This window comes from Schistocerca nitens, chromosome 7, assembly GCF_023898315.1.
Source record: "Schistocerca nitens isolate TAMUIC-IGC-003100 chromosome 7, iqSchNite1.1, whole genome shotgun sequence".
NCBI classification, from domain to species: Eukaryota; Metazoa; Arthropoda; class Insecta; order Orthoptera; family Acrididae; genus Schistocerca; species Schistocerca nitens.
The window spans coordinates 168,241,858-168,261,864 of record NC_064620.1 but is presented as its reverse complement, the minus strand read 5'-3'; the positions used below and the strand labels follow the sequence as shown (position 1 = coordinate 168,261,864).

General features: G+C 42.1%; 1 pseudogene; it reads left to right on the top strand.

Annotated features, from left to right (window-relative positions):
* Window positions 1-4,340: 4,340 nt before the first annotated feature.
* On the top strand, window positions 4,341-4,458 carry LOC126196520 (5S ribosomal RNA; annotated as a pseudogene).
* The last annotated feature ends 15,549 nt before the right edge of the window (window positions 4,459-20,007 follow it).

Genomic DNA, 20,007 nt, shown 5'->3' with positions numbered 1-20,007 from the left:
CTTCCGTAACCTAGGTAGTCGAAGTTTTCGGTGTTTCAAGATAAACCTTATCGAAAATTTATACCACATACGGGCGAAGTGGAAAATATCATTCGCTAAGTCATAACGCGGACGAAAGGGTGTCTTGCGTGATCGTGAAGGACGGTCGTTGAAGGTTATTGAGACGAGAAATAAGAGGACGAAATCTGCAAAAAATCTCTGCTGAATTGAATGGCGGACTCACGAACGGTGTAAGCACAAAATAAGAAGAAGGGAGCCCCATAAGCTGAGAATTGCATGGCGAGAGGAATTAGAAAATCACACATCACTGATGCAAATGCCTGTAACGGGAAAACGTGGTCCGAAGCAGCAAAACCTGGACTATGGGGCAATGGAAGAAAGTCCTTCGGTCGTATGAGTCTTGCTGCACAGTGTTTCCAATTTCTGGCTGAGTTTATGTGCTAAGACTGAAACATGGCCGGAATTTGGTGATAGTTAGACAGCCATATTACACGAGACCAGTGCTTACTCCCCTAGGTCGCCTTACTGCCATGTATTATGTGACCATTTTTGCTGGTCACGTCCATACTATGGTACAATGTTTGTTCCTCAGTTCACAAATGGTTAAAATGGCTCTAAGCACTATGGGACTTAACATCTGAGGTCATCAGTCCCCTAGACTTAGAACTACTTAAATCTAACTAAGCTAAAGACATCAGATACATCCATGCCCGAGGCAGGATTCGAACCTGCGACCGTAGCAGCAGCGCGTTTCCAGACTGAAGCGCCTAGAACCGCTCGGCCACACAGGCCGGCTGTTTCCCAATGGTGATGTTGTGTTCCAAGACGACAAGGCTCTTCTTCACACAGCTCGCGATGTCCAGGACTGGTTTTGTGAGCACGATGATGAATTGTCGAATCTTCCCAGGCAACAACAGTCATCACATCTCACTGTTATTGAGCCTTTGTGGTCTATTTTGACGAAAAGGGTGCGCAATCGTTATCTCCTTCCGTCAACCTCACCTCGACTTGTCTCTATCTTACTGGAAGAATGGTATAAGATGCCCTTTAAAACCACGGAGAACTTGTATTTATCCATTCCGAGATGACTGGAAGCTGCGTTGAATGCGAACGTTTTATCCGTTTTCCCGTTACAGGCATTTGCATCAGTGATGTGTGATTTTCTAATTTCTCTCGCCCTGCAATTCTCAGCTTAAGACGACATTCTAATTCTTGCAATCAAAAAGTAAATTTTTTGATTAAGTTCCCATATAGTTGGCTCAAATTTCACCCATTGGGTATCTTACCGTGCACTACATTTATTATTTCAAAAGCAATCTCCGTAACTGTTAATACATTTGTCCCACTGTGAGACAAGACTGTCGGCGCCTTCATGGAAAATTGTATGCGTTTGCCCTACGGAACCATGGTTGTACCTTGACGTGCACCCTTTCGTTTGAAGCAAACCGACGGCTTCGAATGTCTTTCTCCAGTACTCCAAAAATACTGAAATCGCATGGTGACAGATTGGCACTGTATGGAGTATGTTTTAGAGCTTACCAGAAAACGTCTACAATGGTCTAAACAAATATCGTCTTGCGTGAACCTCTTAAGAGAATGATAAAAGTACAGATTTGTAAATAATAACTTTCAGTTATCAGTCGTCCTTTTTAAATTTTATTGGCAGATCTTGATTTCAGCTAGAAACTAGCCATTCTCAATCAACAATTTTTTATCAGTGCATGCAATGCCTGTTGGTCGGACTTCATCCACAGTTCATTGAACTGTTGATGAAGCCCGACCAACAGGCATTACATGCATCGATCAAAAATCATAGTGCATTCAGAATGGCTAGTTTCTAGCTGAAATCTAGATCTGCCAATAAAATTTAAAAAGGACTATTGATAGCTGAAATCTATTATTTACAAGTAAATATAACAGTCGCTGCGTGCAACAGCACTCAGAATGGAAGGTAACCTGCTGAAAAAGTACTAACTGTCGAAATTCTGTGGTCATTTGGATATATAGTATCTGAAACAAAACAGCACGAAACTTGCTGAGCCTACTGATACTTCGAGGAGTGCGGTGTATTAAGTTGCTAATCACTTCGGTTGTAAATTTTTCATTCGGGGCTGACAAACGCCTGGTCAGCTACAGATGATAATCTTTTGTCTCGTAACTGCCTGGACCCAGACCTGGCTGCCACGCTACATCGACGTTCACCTTGAGGAACATTCCTTGTGAGGTTGCTCTGTGGCAGACAGGGCGGAATAACCAAACTCATAAACGGGAGCGTCAGTAATTTCTTGGGCGGGATATTACAGTCCTTTATAAGAAGAGCTTTCCTCCCAGCGCATAACAGCTAGACGGAGGTGTGAATGGCTCCCAGTATGAGCGCTCGATTGGGGCAATTATAGCAACAGCGATCAACGAGAATCACGAGAGGGATGTCCCAGGCAGGAACCACCACTTCCGAGCCGCCCACTGAGCCGTCATTATCCTCTTGAATAGAGTGCGAGGGAAAGCTTTAACACTAATCAGGCGGGCGGCAGTTAACTGAGCTACTGTGTTTACCTCGGGCAGATACCACACTACGTCACGATTTCACTGATAGCCTTCCGAGCCACCTCTCCACGTTCCGAAGGTGGTGTGTGATGCGGTCCTTTGGTTGCTGTCAGTACTTCATGGATATTTTTTCTCCACTAAAATTTATCAGGAGGACAGTAAATACTCTGACGGAAAAAATCGCGGCACCAAAAATTAATTAATGTTGGGTAATGAAATTTCGGGCATACATTTGTCTATTGTTGTTGTTGTGGTCTTCAGTCCTGAGACTGGTTTGATGCAGCTCTCCATGCTACTCTATACTGTGCAAGCTTCTTCATCTCCCAGTACCTACTGCAACCTACATCCTTCTGAATCTGCGCAGTGTATTCATCTCTTGGTCTCCCTCTACGATTTTTACCCTACACGCTGCCCTCCAGTACTAAATTTGTGATCCCTTGATGCCTCAGAACATGTCCTACCAACCGATCCCTTCTTCTAGTCAAGGTGTGCCACAAACTTCTCTTCTCCCCAATCCTATTCAATACCTTCTCATTAGTTACGTGATCTACCCACCTAATCTTCAACATTCTTCTGTAGCACCACATTTCGAAAGCTTCTATTCTCTTCTTCTCGAAACTATTTATCGTCCATGTTTCACTTCCATACATGGCTACACCCCATACAAATACTTTCAGAAACGACTTCCTGACACTTAAATCTATACTCGATGTTAACAAATTTCTCTTCTTCAGAAACGCTTTCCTTGCCATTGCCAGTCTACATTTTATATCCTCTCTACTTCGACCATTATCAGTTACTTTGCTCCCCAAATAGCAAAACTCCTTTACTACTTTAAGTGTCTCATTTCCTAATCTAATTCCCTCAGCATCACCCGACTTAATTCGACTACATTACATTATCATCGTTTTGCTTTTGTTGATGTTCAGGCGCTCGGTCCGGAACCGCGCGACTGCTGCGGTCGCAGCTTCGAATGCTGCCTCGGGCATGGATGTGTGTGATGTCCTTAGGTTAGTTAGGTTTAAGTAGTTCTAAGTTCTAGGGGACTGATGACCACAGATGTTAAGTCCCATAGTGCTCAGAGCCATTTGAACCATTTTTGTTGATGTTCATCTCATATTCTCCTTTCAAGACACTGTCCATTCCGTTCAACTGCTCTTCCAAGTCCTTTGGTGTCTCTGACATAATTACAATGTCATCGGCGAACCTCAAAATTTTTATTTCTTCTCCCTGGATTTTAATACCTACTCCAAATTCCTTTACTGCTTACTCGTTTTGTCTAGGTAACACATTTAAGCGACTACCATTCAAAGATCACAGGTTAATGTAAGTGCGAGATGAGCCATCGCAAACTTGAAATGTTGGCACGTTCACAATCGATTTAACAGCCAGAATGGTGAATGTGAGCATGGAAACTTGCATGCACTGAGTTGTACAGGTGCCGTATGTCAGGTTGTGGGATGGAGTTCCAAGCCTGTTGTACTTGGCCGGTCAATACAGGGACGATTAGTGCTGTTAGCGAATGATGGAGGAGTTGTAGTCCGATGACGTCCCATATGTGCTCGATTGGAGACGGATTTGATGATCGAGCAGTCCAAGGTAACATGTCGATTCTCTGTAGAACATGTTTCGCTATTACAGCGGCATGTGGGCGAGCGTCATCCTGTTGGAACACACCCCCTGGAATTCTGTTCATCAGTGACAGCACAACAGATCGAATCGCCAGACTTAAGTACAAATTTGCAGTCAGGATGCGTGGGATAACCACGAGATTGCTCCTGCTATCATATGAAATCGGTAACGGCCTTGCCGCAGTGGCTATACCGGTTCCCGTGAGATCACCGAAGTTAAGCGCTGTCGGGCGTGGTGGGCACTTGGATGGGTGACCATCCAGGCCGCCATGCGCTGTTGCCATTTTTCGGGGTTCACTCTGCCTCGTGATGCCAATTGAGGAGCTACTCGACCGAATAGTAGCGGCTTCTGTCAAGAATACCATCATAACGACCGGGAGAGCAGTGTGCTGACCCCACGCCTCTCCTATCCGCATCCTCCACTGAGGATGACACGGCGGTAGGATGGTCCCGGTAGGCCACTCGTGACCTGAGGACGGAGTGCTAAAAATCATATGAAATCGCACCTCAGACCATAACTCAAGGTGTAGATCCAGTGTGTCTAACATGCCGACAGCCTGGCTGCAGGCGCTTAACTGGCCTCCTTCTAACCACCACACGGGTGTCAGTGGCACTGGGGTAGTACCAGATTTCATCAGAAAACACTGCCAACTGCTGCTCACATTGATGCTGCAGATGCGGTACCATGCGCCAGAGGCATACACCGAAAACGATGATCTTCCCTCACGATAATTCCACGTAACCGTGCCGGCCGAAGTGGCCGCGCGGTTCTGGCGCTGCAGTCTGGAACCGCGAGACCGCTACGGTCGCAGGTTCGAATCCTGCCTCGGGCATGGATGTGTGTGGTGTCCTTAGGTTAGTTAGGTTTAACTAGTTCTAAGTTCTAGGGGACTAATGACCTCAGCAGTTGAGTCCCATAGTGCTCAGAGCCATTTGAACCATCCACGTAACCGTGAGACGGTACCTTCTCCTGCCAGTTCTTTCTGCAGTATTGCAGAAGGAACATGCAGCTTCCCTTAGCAGTATTACACGATCTTGTTCAAACTCAGTGAGGTGTTGATAATGTTGTCTTTGTTGCCTTAAAGGCATTGTTGTCTAACATCAGATCACCACGCCCAGGCTCAAAGGAAACTAACGCTCCCGACAGTTACATCGTGTATTTAAAGCAAATCGGATTTGCATCCTCATAATGACGCTACTTGCGCCACTCTTACGCGCTTGGCGCTAAACTGGAATAGACATCTTTCAAGTGTAGAAACAAGCCTACCAACTTTCGTTTATGTCGCACAACTCCTTCTTGGTGCTGGAACTTTCTTTCCGTCAGCGAATATCAGGTGACAGCTGTGTGAACAATTTTTTAAAAAATTAAAGAAATGTGTTAAATTTTTTGTGAGTGTGCGCACAAAATTGCTCGATGATGATGATTCAAGATTCACTGCTGGCCCTTGCAACTGAATGACCTATTTCTCAAAGCGGACGTTTCACGACTGGTAAGTTATTGAGGAAGAAGAAAAACATCCATAACCTTGTTTAATAATTTAATGGCGAATTTATGTCTGCCGTGTAAAACAGTTTATTTTCTGGAGTGTGTAAGGCTACTATTACCTGGAAAGTCTCCTCGGGTTTGCTGCCGGATCCTAAAATCAACTTGATTCGATATTTCAGCTATCTAACTGTTCGTCATGTTCAGGAGAAGGCTGCTGCTGCTGAGTCCCGCTGAAAATTGACGCCAAGTTTTCAGTCGTCCGCCTATATAGGCCTCCATACCGTACACAGCCCATGCGCCGCCCATCACAGTTGCTGCTCTCCAAGACTGGACGTTAAATCTCCTTAAAATTTTTCAATATTAAACGATATGCCTCCAGCGTAAGGAACAAATGAGAGATCAAAGCACTTCTTCATGCACCTCTAAGGATGGTCAAAACTCCATAGACTGACGAATCTGGTTTTCAGAGTATCCATTTTCCTTAAAACCTTGTTCATCTTAATTCCTTCTTTAGAGACACTGTCCATTCCGTTCAACTGCTCTTCCAAGTCCTTTGGACTTGGGTTAAGCTGTCTGCGTCGGAAACGGCATGTACTCTACCTGTCAGATTCCACTGTGTTGGTATGGTCGATGGCTACGCTTAGCATGCATTCATAGCAATGCATGAGGGAAGATATTTATGGCAGTTATTTAAATTACATGAAAATAAGCACTTATAATTGATGAATGACAGTATTTCTGGCGCAATAAATGTGATACAAGGAAAATATGTCGGTCTTAAGAGCGCTACTGCACAGAAAAATGTGTTATTACAATACACAATCATATTATGAAGTATATTTAAATGGTAACCAAATAATCTACTGTTTCGTAAAGCTTTTGGACATAGACCATTGAAAATGTTTCACATGAACTTCATAACTCTTTGAATGTCAACAAAAGCGCCCTAAGTTCATACAAAAACGAATACAAAAGATTTTACAAAAGTGATAGGCTACTTCTTCACAAAAATTGCTTACGCCTACTTCCTTCTTCTTGTTTTCTTGTTTATGGGAACTATGCCATTCCCCCCCTCCCATGAACCATGGACACTGCCGACGGCACATAAGGTATCTCCAAAAAGGACTCAAAGAATATGGAAGTCCCACAGCGACAGTTCGCGACTGTATAGAGGATGTGTAAGGACTTCCCAGCGAAACATCTGCAACATGGTCGAAATAGACTTGGAAACATGTGGGTAATATTATCCTGCAACAAAATGATGCCGTCCGTCAACACTCCTCGGCTTTTATACTTGACGACGTACTTCATTTTTTTGCAAAATGACCACGCACCGCTGTACGTAAATCGTAGAGCCGGTCTCCAGAAAATCAACGATCAGCGGACCCTTTCAATCAAAGGTAAAGTTCATCAGTTTCCCGTAGCTGCCGTGTCTGTTGGTTTGACGTTGCTCTAGAAGATTCGTTGATAAGCCCTAACATATCCTCCAAATGCGATTTTAATAATTGCGATTTTCATAATTCTGGAGCCCTGAAGAAAGACATCCGTGGCCCTCGATTTACTTCGGACGAAGACGTTTCAAGCTTTTTATAAAAATTTATCTATAAATGAATATGCTGAATATTTTTTTTTCTTTTTCTCAAAATCTTCCTTCTCGTGTAACTTGGTGCTTTAGATATCGTATTCAACTGCTGAGCAACGCTCATTGTTGTTTGACCCTGTGTTGTGCATGCGAACCGTCTCATGATACAAAACTTTAAACTTAGTGAAGTACTGAATTTGAAATAATGAAAACTAAACTAATTAAATGCCAAAAGTAACTAATTGTGTACCGAAATTCAGTGAAAACTATTTAACTGGAACTCAATACTGAAGTACATTACCAAAGTTGCGTGACATGAAGTGCAATTTCTGATCTGAAATGTTCATAAAGATACGATACTGCTCTACTCAGAAGAAAAATAATTGTTTGAGACTACCTACACTGCTCAGTGTAAATTAAGCTGCTTGCTTAGCACAATACTTGATAATTCTGATTAAGAACTGTTTCCTCATGAGAATGCAAAATGAGAATTGCTCTTGAATAAAAATAACTTACCTTAAGTTCACCATGTTGTTCTGTGTCTGGTATGCTGACGTTCTCGAAAGCAGACAGAAATCAGCAGATGCAGCAGGAAATGAAAAAAATAAATTAATTACAAAATTTGTTGTTTTGCTTGTCAGAAACACTCAGTGGCATCGTTTGGCGCGAGGTGCAACGCACACACGACAAAATATTAAAATTTTTACGAAGAATGATAGAGGAGGGTTTTACTTTAAAGAAGGTATTTCTTGAAAAATTAAAATCTGAATGTAAAAAAAGACTGTATAACGTAAGGAGGCACTAACAGTTACGAAATTCTCTCAATACAAAAATTACAGACATTCCAACCAACTGCGTTACTTGTGACGTAATGAAGACGAAGAGCTCAAATTAATACTAATCATTAATGTCATTAGTTATATGAAAACTAACTGAAGCTCAATACTGAGGTACATTATGAAAGTAGGGTGGCATGAAGTGCAATTTCTGACCTGAAATGTTCACAAGAATGAGATACTGCTGTACTAGGGACAAAAATTTCCATCAGTTAATAGTTCTGACAAACAGACATTTCATTACCTTGAAAAATTCCTCCAAAAAATCTTTATCTATAGAATAACACATTTACAAGCAAGTTTTCAACACTATAATAAAGTACTCCAGATACAGTGATGTCCAAAATTAAATCAACAAACCGCTATTTTGCCGGCCGGTGTGGCCGAGCGGTTCTAGACGCTACAGTCAGGAACCGCGCGACCGCTACGGTCGCAAGTTCGAATACTGCCTCGGGCATGGGTGTATGTGATGTCCTTAGGTTAGTTAGGTTTAAGTTGTTGTAAGTTCTAGGGGACTGATGTCCTTAGAAGTCAAGTCCCATAGTGCTCAGCGCCATTTGAACCAAACCGCTATTTTCCTGTCATGTGTCTAACTCATGATATCAAACAAACTGTCAAACAATGGCAATACGATCGTGTTCTACATGAAAGACATTATTCCAGTCAACGGACACCCACGTCAGTTATGACGTCAGGGCACTTATAGTTCAAATAGCTCTAACACGCGCTTAGTCAGAGGTCTTACCACTTCAGACGCTCGCCGTGGACAGACTGCCCTGCTGAGCTCCTACCGAGTGTGCTTCCCAAATACAAACGGAAGTGACCAGAGAGGCAGCTTCCTATACCAACATGACAAGGGACGGACAGGACCATACTAAGCATAGAAACCTCTCTGCTTTTAGAAAGCGTAGCTACCTGTTCCGACGTTGGTCCTACTGTTCTCTAGCAGACAGGCTTGTCTGCTACCCTCAAGCATGCAACTAAAAATACATTTGCTCATTCATCCTCTCACACAGAAGGGAAAGGGGATGACAGTATCTTATCATATACAGTATATAAAAGGAAGCGGATGTAGGTTCCGTATGAGACTGTGTGACATGAATTACATATAAACTGTGTTTTAAAGTGTAGTAGTGTGACAGATCGTTCTTGTTTATGTGTAAAAGTAACACGTTTCACTGCTCAGTCTTCTCCCAGATAGTCAGAAACACCACAGTAAATTTAGAAGAGGAATTTATGCCGTAAATAACAACAGATTTAAGAAATTAACATGAAAGGAATCCAACAGAGACCTTTCATAACCCCAACGCTCCGGGAAAAGACTGTGCAGGGAACTTTCTGGCCATGCTATGACATTCCCAAGCACGCTTCTCACACCCAACTGATATCAAAAATGTAAAGAAAAGGCAAAAGGTCAGCAGCTACTTGCTAAAATACAATAATTTCAAGACATCTTTAGAATCTACCAATTTCAAAGATAAAAAAAAAATCTGTGACACCTATTTACAGGATAGTGTAGACCTAATTCGGTCAGCAAGTAAAAACAATGGTTCCTGTGTCATTAATATGAAAACAATTTCTGGTTGTTACCCTTATGGAGTTCACCAGTATTTGCTCATTGCAAGAGCCAACTGATCACAGGAAAATTTATGACTGTTTATTAACAAGTAAAATTTATGAAAATAGCAAAGGTGCCACAGCAATTAAAAAAACATGAAAATAACATCAGTATTATAAAGCAGAACATTACAACGCACACCCACAAAAAAAAAAAAAAGGATAAGAGAAAAAACAAAAAAACAAGTTTTACAAAGTGGTTCTCACAAAAAAATTCTATATCTTATAAAACTAATAATTTGTAGAATTAAAATAACTTTGTGGCACTAATTTAATCACTCTACTATATTTCAGTTAGTTAGTAAACAATGATCACTGTGTCAATATACTGAAACTAGAATTAATTATGTGATTGTTACCCTTATGGTGTTTCTCACTATAAATATGCCCCATGCAAAGGCTAATCGATCACAGTCCAATGAGAATGAATAGCTATCTGACTGATAAACGAAGCAATGCCACAGGAATGAATTTACGAAACAAAATATCACAAATCTAATACAACACACAAAAGCAAACATTGAGTAATAAAACAGCTATGAAAGTACAGTAGTCAACATATAAAAAAAAACACCAATAAATAAAACACCTGCAAAATACAAGAGTCAGTCTAATATACACCAATACATCGAACCCCTGCAAAACACATGAGTCAAAGTTTCTCTGACAGAAACACACGTATATGCATTGAACTAAGAACCGTATAATCACTGTTCACTGACACACTCAGTAGTTCCACTGTTCCGAGGCACAGTATAAGGGGAGGGGGGGGGGGGTTCGTCGCCGCAGCTGTCAGTAGGGATTTTTGTCCATCTGTTGCGTGCAATCCCGCCGTCTCTGCCCTCTCATGAAGCTTCTCTTGGTGGCCCGTGTCACGTACATCTCGATTTGGTTCCATGTTTGTGTTGTCAAATTCGTGCGGTATCCTCGTTTGACACGCCAGGTTGATATTCCTGGGCAAGGATGACACTTAATGGCTCTTCTTTGTGCCACCCTTAGCTACCAGCGAACATCGAACTATGATTTACTGTCGCTTGACAGTGGGCATCCGCCAGGAAATGTTGATAGGCGTCGTTGAAGTCTGCCAGTTTCTCTGGACACTATGTGTCAAAAGGCTCCACGCCCCTTGTGTTGTTAAATTCTTGAGTTATTCTCAATTGGCTCGCCGGTTTGATATTCCTAGGCAAGGATGACACTTAGTGGCTCTTCTTTGTGCCACCCTTAACAACCAAAGAACACCGAACCATGATTTACTGTCGCTTGACAATGGGCTTCCGCCAAGAAATGTTGATAGTCGACGTTGACGTCTGCAAGTTTCTCTGGATAGTACCTGTCAAAAGGCTCCATGCCCCTTTATCCCCTGTCTTCTGTCGTTTCACCACAGCCATCTCGCCATGGTCGCGTGCGTGTGGTGCTTTGTCAGCAGATGGATTTCCGCGCGGTGGACCACTCGGCCATCTCAGGTCATCGCCTCCACGAAGGGTCGCACTGGTGCGGCCGGCCATTAGCTCCGGGTGCAAGGGAAAGTGTTGGTCCCATACCCGTCTTTTGTTGTCGACCGCGCTCCCGAAGTGGCTCGGTTGACAGTGTGTGCTGCTGGGAAACCCGCCTGTTAACAACTAGTCCTCCTCCTTGCTGAGTTTAGCCGGTTCGCTTTCATGTTCTCAACTGCATTCACAGAAATTGTTCATCATAGTTATGCGATTACGAAATGTCATACATAATACCACTTAGTATTGTCTTTTACAATTTTTTAAGAACAAAATTGAGACTTAATTTTTTTAAATAAAAAAGTTAGATGAATCGACAATATAAAAATAAAAGTTAAATGACTTGACAACATAAAAAAATAAAAGTGAAATGACTTGACAGTATAAAAATAAAAATTATAATATCTAAATCCACATCACTAATGTGGTTTACTTGCGTTTTAATAAATCAAATGCTACTTATTAATTCGCTAAAATGAATAGGATTATGCCTTGTGCAAGTATAGGTCAGGACAGCATAGGGTTCACATGTTATTTACACACACACACACACACATGCACACCTGTTGTCTATACTACAAACTAACTACCCATAAACATTTATTACTCAAAATTCTACTTCAATCCACTACTAGTTACCCCAACAAGCTACTTCAATGCTACTTCAACACAGTGTTTATACTACTACAACATTGTTCTAATTCGTCCTCTTCTTGACGCTCGTGGCATGTGTCTTGTCACATGATAAATATGGAGGAACTTTCCTTAAACATACATAGTAAAAAGAACAATGGTTATTTACACGCCAAAATATTTATACCAATTGACACACCTGATAAGAGACTCGAAATTATACATTTAGCATACTCATATGTTTATACATAAAACAGTAAGACAATTTCATCTAAAATTACGTTATTACAAGAATTAATAACATAGATGACTCTGAGAACGGTAAAAATATCTTCATCATACAGGTTATACTACATTTTCTTACCCATTTTGCTGCGATTTCGTTCCTTCTTTAAGTTACCTTTCGCTTCCAAATCAGTTATTTCGCCTGTGGTGGTTATTCTGGATTCATTTCTCATGAATGGCAAAATTGTGGTCTCCTCTATTCTGTAAAACAGTTTCATCTTAACATCCTATTGGACTTACAACTGACACAAAAGATCCGAATCCTCCTGTAGTTTAAATGGCAAATGTTTTCCTTCATCCTTATTACATTAAACCAAGCTTTCCTTCGGTCCCATAATCAAAATTATTTAATCTTCCTCTACCTTCAAGAGGGAAATTTCTTCAGTTCATCTCATATAGGCTGCAGTACATCCCGCACCAGCGAAAACAGTAAGCTGTAATGCTCACAGCATCAGCAAAACACATAAACGTCACTTTTCTAGAACAAGTATTAACACAGAATAATTTTTCAGGCTCTGGCTCAACATCAATCAAGACTACAGAAAGGATCCATATTTCTGTTCAATTTTCCATTTGCTTGAAAACTGATCGTCATTTGACTACCACAATAATATTTCAGGGCCACGAAATTACACAAACCACAATTCTTCTTTCACCTTGAAGGGAATCAATCGACTTACGAAATCCACAGACAGCACTTTACATACTCAGCTGTAAAGAACAAAAAGGATATATCATCAATATTAACATATTAGCGCATATTGGGAAGCCATTGATTAAACAATCGTATTATCGCATCCTGATTTCAAGATTCCAAACTTACTCATTCCTTTCTCAGAGTTCTTCTATCTTAAAATATTCATACAGCACGCATACTATGGTAAGAGATCCTCATTTATACTGACAGATATAGAATAGTAATAGATAGATAGTAGCACTGAAAGCAGAAAATCGGAAACAAGGCTACTAACAGCTGGGGACCTGGGTTTGCCAGACCCATAATACCCACAGATCGGATATTCCCCTGAGTTTTGCATTAATTCAACACAGATCTTGCTCCTCTCAGGAGCGACTCTTTTCAATTTACACAAAAAAACATAAACAGCATTTCACTCGTTCACAAAGAAACCTTTTATCTTCACATTTGAACCAACCTAAATCCTAATTGCACAAGGAAAGAAAAAAATTAAAAACATCAATCAACCACATAGAAACATCTTTATCATTATTTTTACCAACATATTATTCAAAATGCATACGTCACAAATTTAAACTAATCAATTCTTTCTCCTCACCGTCCTCTCTACTTTTCACTGTCCTTTCTACTCATTTGCCATGTCGTTCATTTGTTCCGATTGGGCGCCTTCTGCGCTGATCGTTTGTCATTGCCGGTTTTGTTCATTTCCATTTGCTGTATTATGTCTAGGGTTAGCCGGCCGAATTTCAACATCATGAGGTGCTCCGCCTACAGTCCTATTCCCACCGTACTCATCGTAGTACCGATTCTGGTTGCCGTACCTGTAGCGTTCACGATCTTGTCCACGTCCTCGATCATTTCCGTTGTTCCACCTGTGTTCGCGACTGTTACCCCAGTTTCTATACGGCCGGTCCCGATTATTGTTCCGTTCGCGTCGCGACGACCAGTCACGCCATTGATTAGTACTACGGCCACGACTGCGGTCGCACTGCTGTGCCCCGTAATAACTTTGTGCCTGATTAGGCGGGCATTCTGCTGTATTATATTCCAACTCTTGGAGAAGTGTCTTAAACGTTTCCACATCCTCTTTGCATCGTCCCGCAAGGGTGACGTGGCGCAAGTGCATCGGCAATTTGGTGATGCATATCCTAATTAGTTCTGCAGGCCCATATGGGTCGTATAGAAATTGATTTGCCTGCAGCATGTGGTCGAATAAGCGTGCTGGGCTACCAAAACCAGACTGGTTCAAATTTGGCAGCATAATTATGCCATGCTTGACCCTATCTTGTGCCGCTTCCGACCAATAGGCGGACAGAAAGGCTTGTCGAAACTCCCGAGTGGAGTTGCAGTGACACGCAGCCGACCTCATGCGAATCGCCGGTTCGCCTTCCAAATAGCCACACATATATTCTATCTTATGTGAACTTTCCCAGTCGGGGATAAGACAGAACTCAAATTGCTCAGACCATGCTCGTGGATGTATTCCGTTTTGCGAATTTCGAAATATCTCAAACTTTCTCACCATAAGGAAATATTTGAAATCAAATCCCTGCATTTCCTCCAGGCGAGGCCCTTGTATGTTTCTATTTTTCTCATGCCTGCCCCTCAAAATACATTCTTCCCTGTCGTCAAAATCCCCCTCGTGGCCGGAGTCCCTCTCTGCACTGTTCGTACACCTATTTTTAGTGCTATTGGCGAGTTCGGAATCACACGCCATGCGGCTTTTCAGATGCGCCACGCGTTCTTGTAATTCGCCTGTTACAGCTTTATGCCGCCTGTTCACTTCGAACTGTCTCTTCTGAAATCTAAGAAGTGAACGCACTTCTTCGGTCTCTACGACCGCTACCGGTGTAGTATTGTTATCGCTCTCCGTCACCTTCATCATGCCTACGATGTCCGCTAATGCTGCAATCTTATCATGTATTTGTCTGTTGTCCTCCGTCCCAGTCTGCTTCAATTGTTCTACTTGCTGTTCGAGTGCGTGAATCGCTTGACTGTTGTCCGCTACTGTGTTGCTAATGGACGCGGGACAATGCGTTTCCGCCTCCTGGACCCTCGATAGTACCTGCTGGTATTCTCTTTGGCATTCTTCTCTCAGCGCTTGGAAATTCCTAAGTAGCTGTTCTTCACTCTCTTTCAATTCTGCATAGCGACTCCGCTTGCCCTGTTCTAAGGCTTGCAGACGGTCATCGATTTGTTCAAATGTACGGCCTAATTCTTTCATAATATCACTTTTTATTTCACTTGCCAGATTGTTTATTCTTTGTGAGATATCATCGGACACTCTCTGCATCGACTTGTCGACTTTATTTGTCTGCTGGATTAGTTTTTCGGCTATTTGTTCGCCTAGCTCTCGGATCGATTTTTCGGATGATTCTTTTTGTTCTCAGAACGATTTTTCTGATTTCTCTGCGTTTTCTTTATTTTGATGCAACAAGGTTTTTATGGGTTCTGCCAAATCAATTTGGTTAGTTGGAGGCAAATTAATTTCTGGCTCTGCTGTGAGCCCGTTCGTCCTGTTTTGCATTTCCTCTGAAGTATTCCCCATTGCATTTTCGGAACCGTTTGGCGTGTTAATATTCAAAATCAAATTATCCCCATGGTCCATGTTGCTTAAGTTGTTGGACCACCTACTTTTAGCTTGGTTACGAGTCTGCATTAGTTCAATTTATGCCCGGTACGCAACACACTAATCAGAATAAATGCATCCCGCAAAAATTACGACAGTCACACGAAAGGTACCCAATTTAGTACGCACTTTTTCACACGCACATCAAATTTATATCTTTGATCGAAACAGTGCAATTTACAAGCGAGAAAAAAAAACACACACACATATAAAACACACAAATATAGAAAACAAAACAACAAGACAAACAACACAACGCCGCTCAACAACGCCGTGAAACATTTGAAAGTCTGCTCAGAAACAATGCAGAAGTTGTTTGAGCGCTGCAGGAGAAAAAAAATTAAGATTATACAACGCTCGCAATCTAACGTTTCAGAGATTCCAGAGTCTAGCGGAATCACAGAACAGGGTCGCCATGTGTAATGTTGTTGCTTTAATTTGCTATGAAAGCGGTGCTGATAGACAATAAAAGCGGGTTAAAAGCTGTGAGCTGTCTGGGGAAGTTAACCTTGCATTACTGCGCAACTGTTTCACTAGGTATCCAGTCTAGATTACCAAATTCCCAACCAGACTAACATTAATTATAATCTTTTAATAGTCATACGACAACCGGTGATATATATCTAAAAAAGAGAATTTAAATAAAAAGAAATAAAGCAGTTTATATTTGGAAATTTATTTTAACATTGATCATTGAAATTTCAGCATGTTAAACTTGATTTAGGATTGTGAAAATGTGAGATTGTAATGTTACGGAACACATTAAATATGGAGCCAAGATTGGGAGACTGCACACAACACTGCATTCATAAAATAACACACGAAGAACGTTGAAACATATGCAAGAGGAAATTAACCACAACCAACCGATTCAATTTTCACTCAAAGAAGTTACGTTCTTAGCACAATCCTGTCCGTCATGTAATTACCACACACTGGTATACTAAGTTCATACTAACTCTCTGTGAAATCTTCCCGAAAAGAATAGCTGAGGGCTACTTTGATGGCTACACCACATGCTTCACGTGGTCAACTTGGTTTACACAAAGAGTGTAACTCCACAATAATTTTGATAGTTAAAATAAATTAGATCGAAAAGCAATTTACAAAAGAAAAACCTCGAACTGGTTACTATCGTCTTACTGTTAACCTGATGGGTCAAACAATTGTGTAAGCACGTGGTACTGGTCTCACAAAGTATACCCCACGTGGGTTGAACATAAAGAAAAGTTGCTATATTGAAAAATATCGTCAAGATGAGACGTTATAATCTCACGCACATTCGCATTTAAGATTGATGATCTTAGTTAGAGTTACTGATCAACACCTGGTTCCACTTTACTCACAAAGTAGTGACAAAGCAACTACTGGAATATTCTGAACTGTACACTCGAATCACACTGCGTTGCAATTTAAGATAACGTTAGATATATTTATAGCTAAACCTGAAATAAAGGTGATTAAATTTTCAGTTAGGCTGAACTTAAGAGATCCATTGTCCTACGGACTTAACAGACACGCGCTTAGCCGAAGATCTTACCACTTCAGACGCTCGCCGTGGACAGACTGCCCTGCTGGGCTCCTACCGAGCGTGCTTCCCAAATACAAACGGAAGTGACCAGAGGGGCAGCTTCCTGTACCAACATGACAAGGGACGGACAGGGCCATACTAAGCATAGAAACCTCTCTGCTTTTAGAAAGCGTAGCTATCTGTTCCGACGTTGGTCCTACTGTTCTCTAGCAGACAGGCTTGTCTGCTACCCTCAAGCATGCAACTAGAAATACATTTGCTCATTCATCCTCTCACACAGAAGGGAAGGGGGATGACAGTATCTTATCATATACAGTATATAAAAGAAAGCGGATGTAGGTTCTGTATGAGACTGTGTGACATGAATTACATATAAACTGTGTTTAAAGTGTAGTAGTGTGACAGATCCTTCTTGTTTATGTGTAAAAGTAACACGTTTCACTGCTCAGTCTTCTCCCAGATAGTCAGAAACACCACAGTAAATTTAGAAGAGGAATTTATGCCGTAAATGACAACAGATTTAAGAAATTAACATGAAAGGAATCCAACAGAGACCTTTCACGTGGAACACGATTTCGGGAGCCGAACACTGTGAAAAGGGAGCTATGAAGTGGAGGATCCCTAATGGTGTGGGTAGGGATTATGTTGGCCACTCAAACACCTCTTCATGAAACCATACGGGTGAATCGGGAAGGTTTAACGGTTATCATGTATCGTGACGAGATCTTGGGATGTCATGTATGATTGTTGTGAGGTGCTGTTGGCCCAGACTTTGTACTGATGAACGGTAATCCTCGACCTCATAGAGCGCGAGTGGTTGATGTTTCCTGGGAAACGGAAGATATTGCACACATGGTGCGAGCTGTCTCTCCCGGTGTGAATGTCACAGAGTATGTCTGGGATGCACTAGGGAGACTGGTTGCATCACGTCAGAATCCACCAACCATTCACCAAGACTTGTGAGCAGTTCTGCAGGAAGAGTGGGCACTATTGCCTCAGCATGAGAATGATGACCGCATTCACAGCATGCATTGTTGTTGTCAAATGTGCGTGCAAATCCGTTAACAGAATGAGATTTTCGCTCTGCAGTGGAGTGTGAGCTGATATGAAACTTCCTGGCAGATTAAAACTGTGTGCCGGACCGAGACACGAACTCGGGACCTTTGCGTTTCGCGGGCAAGTGCTCTACCATCTGGTCTACCCAAGCACGACTCACGCCCCGTCCTCACAGCTTTACTTCCGCCAGTACCTCGTCTCCTACTATCCAAACTTCACAGAAGCAAAAGAGCTTCTGTCAAGTTTGGAAAGTAGGAGACGAGGTACTGGCGGAAGTAAAGCTGTGAGGATGGGGCCTGAGTCGTGCTTGGGTAGCTCATAGTGCTTGGGTAGCTCAGTTGGTAGAGCACTTGCCCGCGAAAGGCAAAGGTCTCGAGTTCGAATCTCGGTGCGGCACACAGTTTTAACCTGCCAGGAAGTTTCAAATCCGTTAAGTTCGAAAAAGCGAGGAACTTTTTGTTTACGATTATGCATGTTGAAATTGTTTACGTTCCGTATTCTTTAAATTGTTTCTACTTTTCAATCACCTGTTTATACTGTTTTGTGGCAAAATACACGCAAAATTGCAAATTTTCCACTTGTTTCTTTAATTTTGGACACCAGTGTAATTCCCTCAGAGTCGCAAATACCAAATCTTCTCCTCTAAAAACTCAACTGCTCGCTACTGTGCCTCAAATAAGAATGCACCAGCACTGCACGACTGACTGGTTTAGCAAGCCGACCACAGATAAACTAAAAAACCAGATCAAGGATCTTATTCACTATTTGTGCAGAGCGCTCATTCACCTTTGTCCCAGTACAGTAAAGATGAATTATTCACAATGGCAGAAAACATGAAAACCTTACAAAGTTCACGTCTTGGTACAATCATGGTTCTGTAGGCAACCGCGAACACTTTTCCATGAAGGCACTGAATGTCTTGTCTCACACTCGGATAAATGTATTAACAGTTACGGTGATTACTTTCGAAATAGTAAACAGTTTAATTTCTTTTTCTCCATCTACATCTACATATCTACATACATACTGCGCAATCCACCATACGGTGCGTGGCGGAGGGTACCTCGTACGACAACTAGCATCTTCTCTCCCTGTTCCACTCCCAAACAGAATGAGGGAAAAATGACTACCTATATGCCTCTGTACGAGCCCTGATCGCTCTTATCTTATCTTTGTGATCTTTCCGCGAAATATAAGTTGGCGGCAGTAAAATTGCACTGCAGTCAGCCTCAAATGCTGGTTATCTAAATTTCCTCAGTAGTGATTCACGAAAAGAACGCCTCCTTTCCTCCAGAGACTCCCACCGAGTTCCTGAAGCATTTCCGTAACACTCGCGTGATGATCAAACCTACCAGTAACAAATCTAGCAGCCCGCCTCTGAATTGCTTCTATGTCCTCCCTCAGTCCGACCTCATAGGGATCCCAAACACTCGACCAGTACTCAAGAATAGGTGGTATTAGTGTTTTATAAGCGGTCTCCTTTGCAGATGAACCACATCTTCCCAAAATTCTACCAATGAACCGAAGACGACTATCCGCCTTCCTCACAACTACCATTACATGCTTGTCCCACTTCATATCGCTCTGCAATGTTACGCCCAAATATTTAATCGACGTGACTGTGTCAAGCGCTACACTACTAATGGAGTATTCAAGCATTACGGGATTCTTTTTCCTATTCATCTGCATTAATTTACATTTATCTATATTCAGAGTTGCCGGCCGGAGTGACCGAGCGGTTCTAGGCGCTACAGTCCGGAACCGCGCGACCGCTACGGTCGCAGGCTCGAATCCTGCCTCGGGCATGGATGTGTGTGGTGTCCTTAGGTTAGTTAGGTTTAAGTAGTTCTAAGTTCTAGGGGACTGATGACCACAGCAGTTAAGTCCCATAGTGCTCAGAGCCATTTGAACTATATTTTTTATTCAGAGTTAGCTGACATTTTTTACACCAATCACGAATCCTGTCCAAGTCATCAACGACGCCACCTTC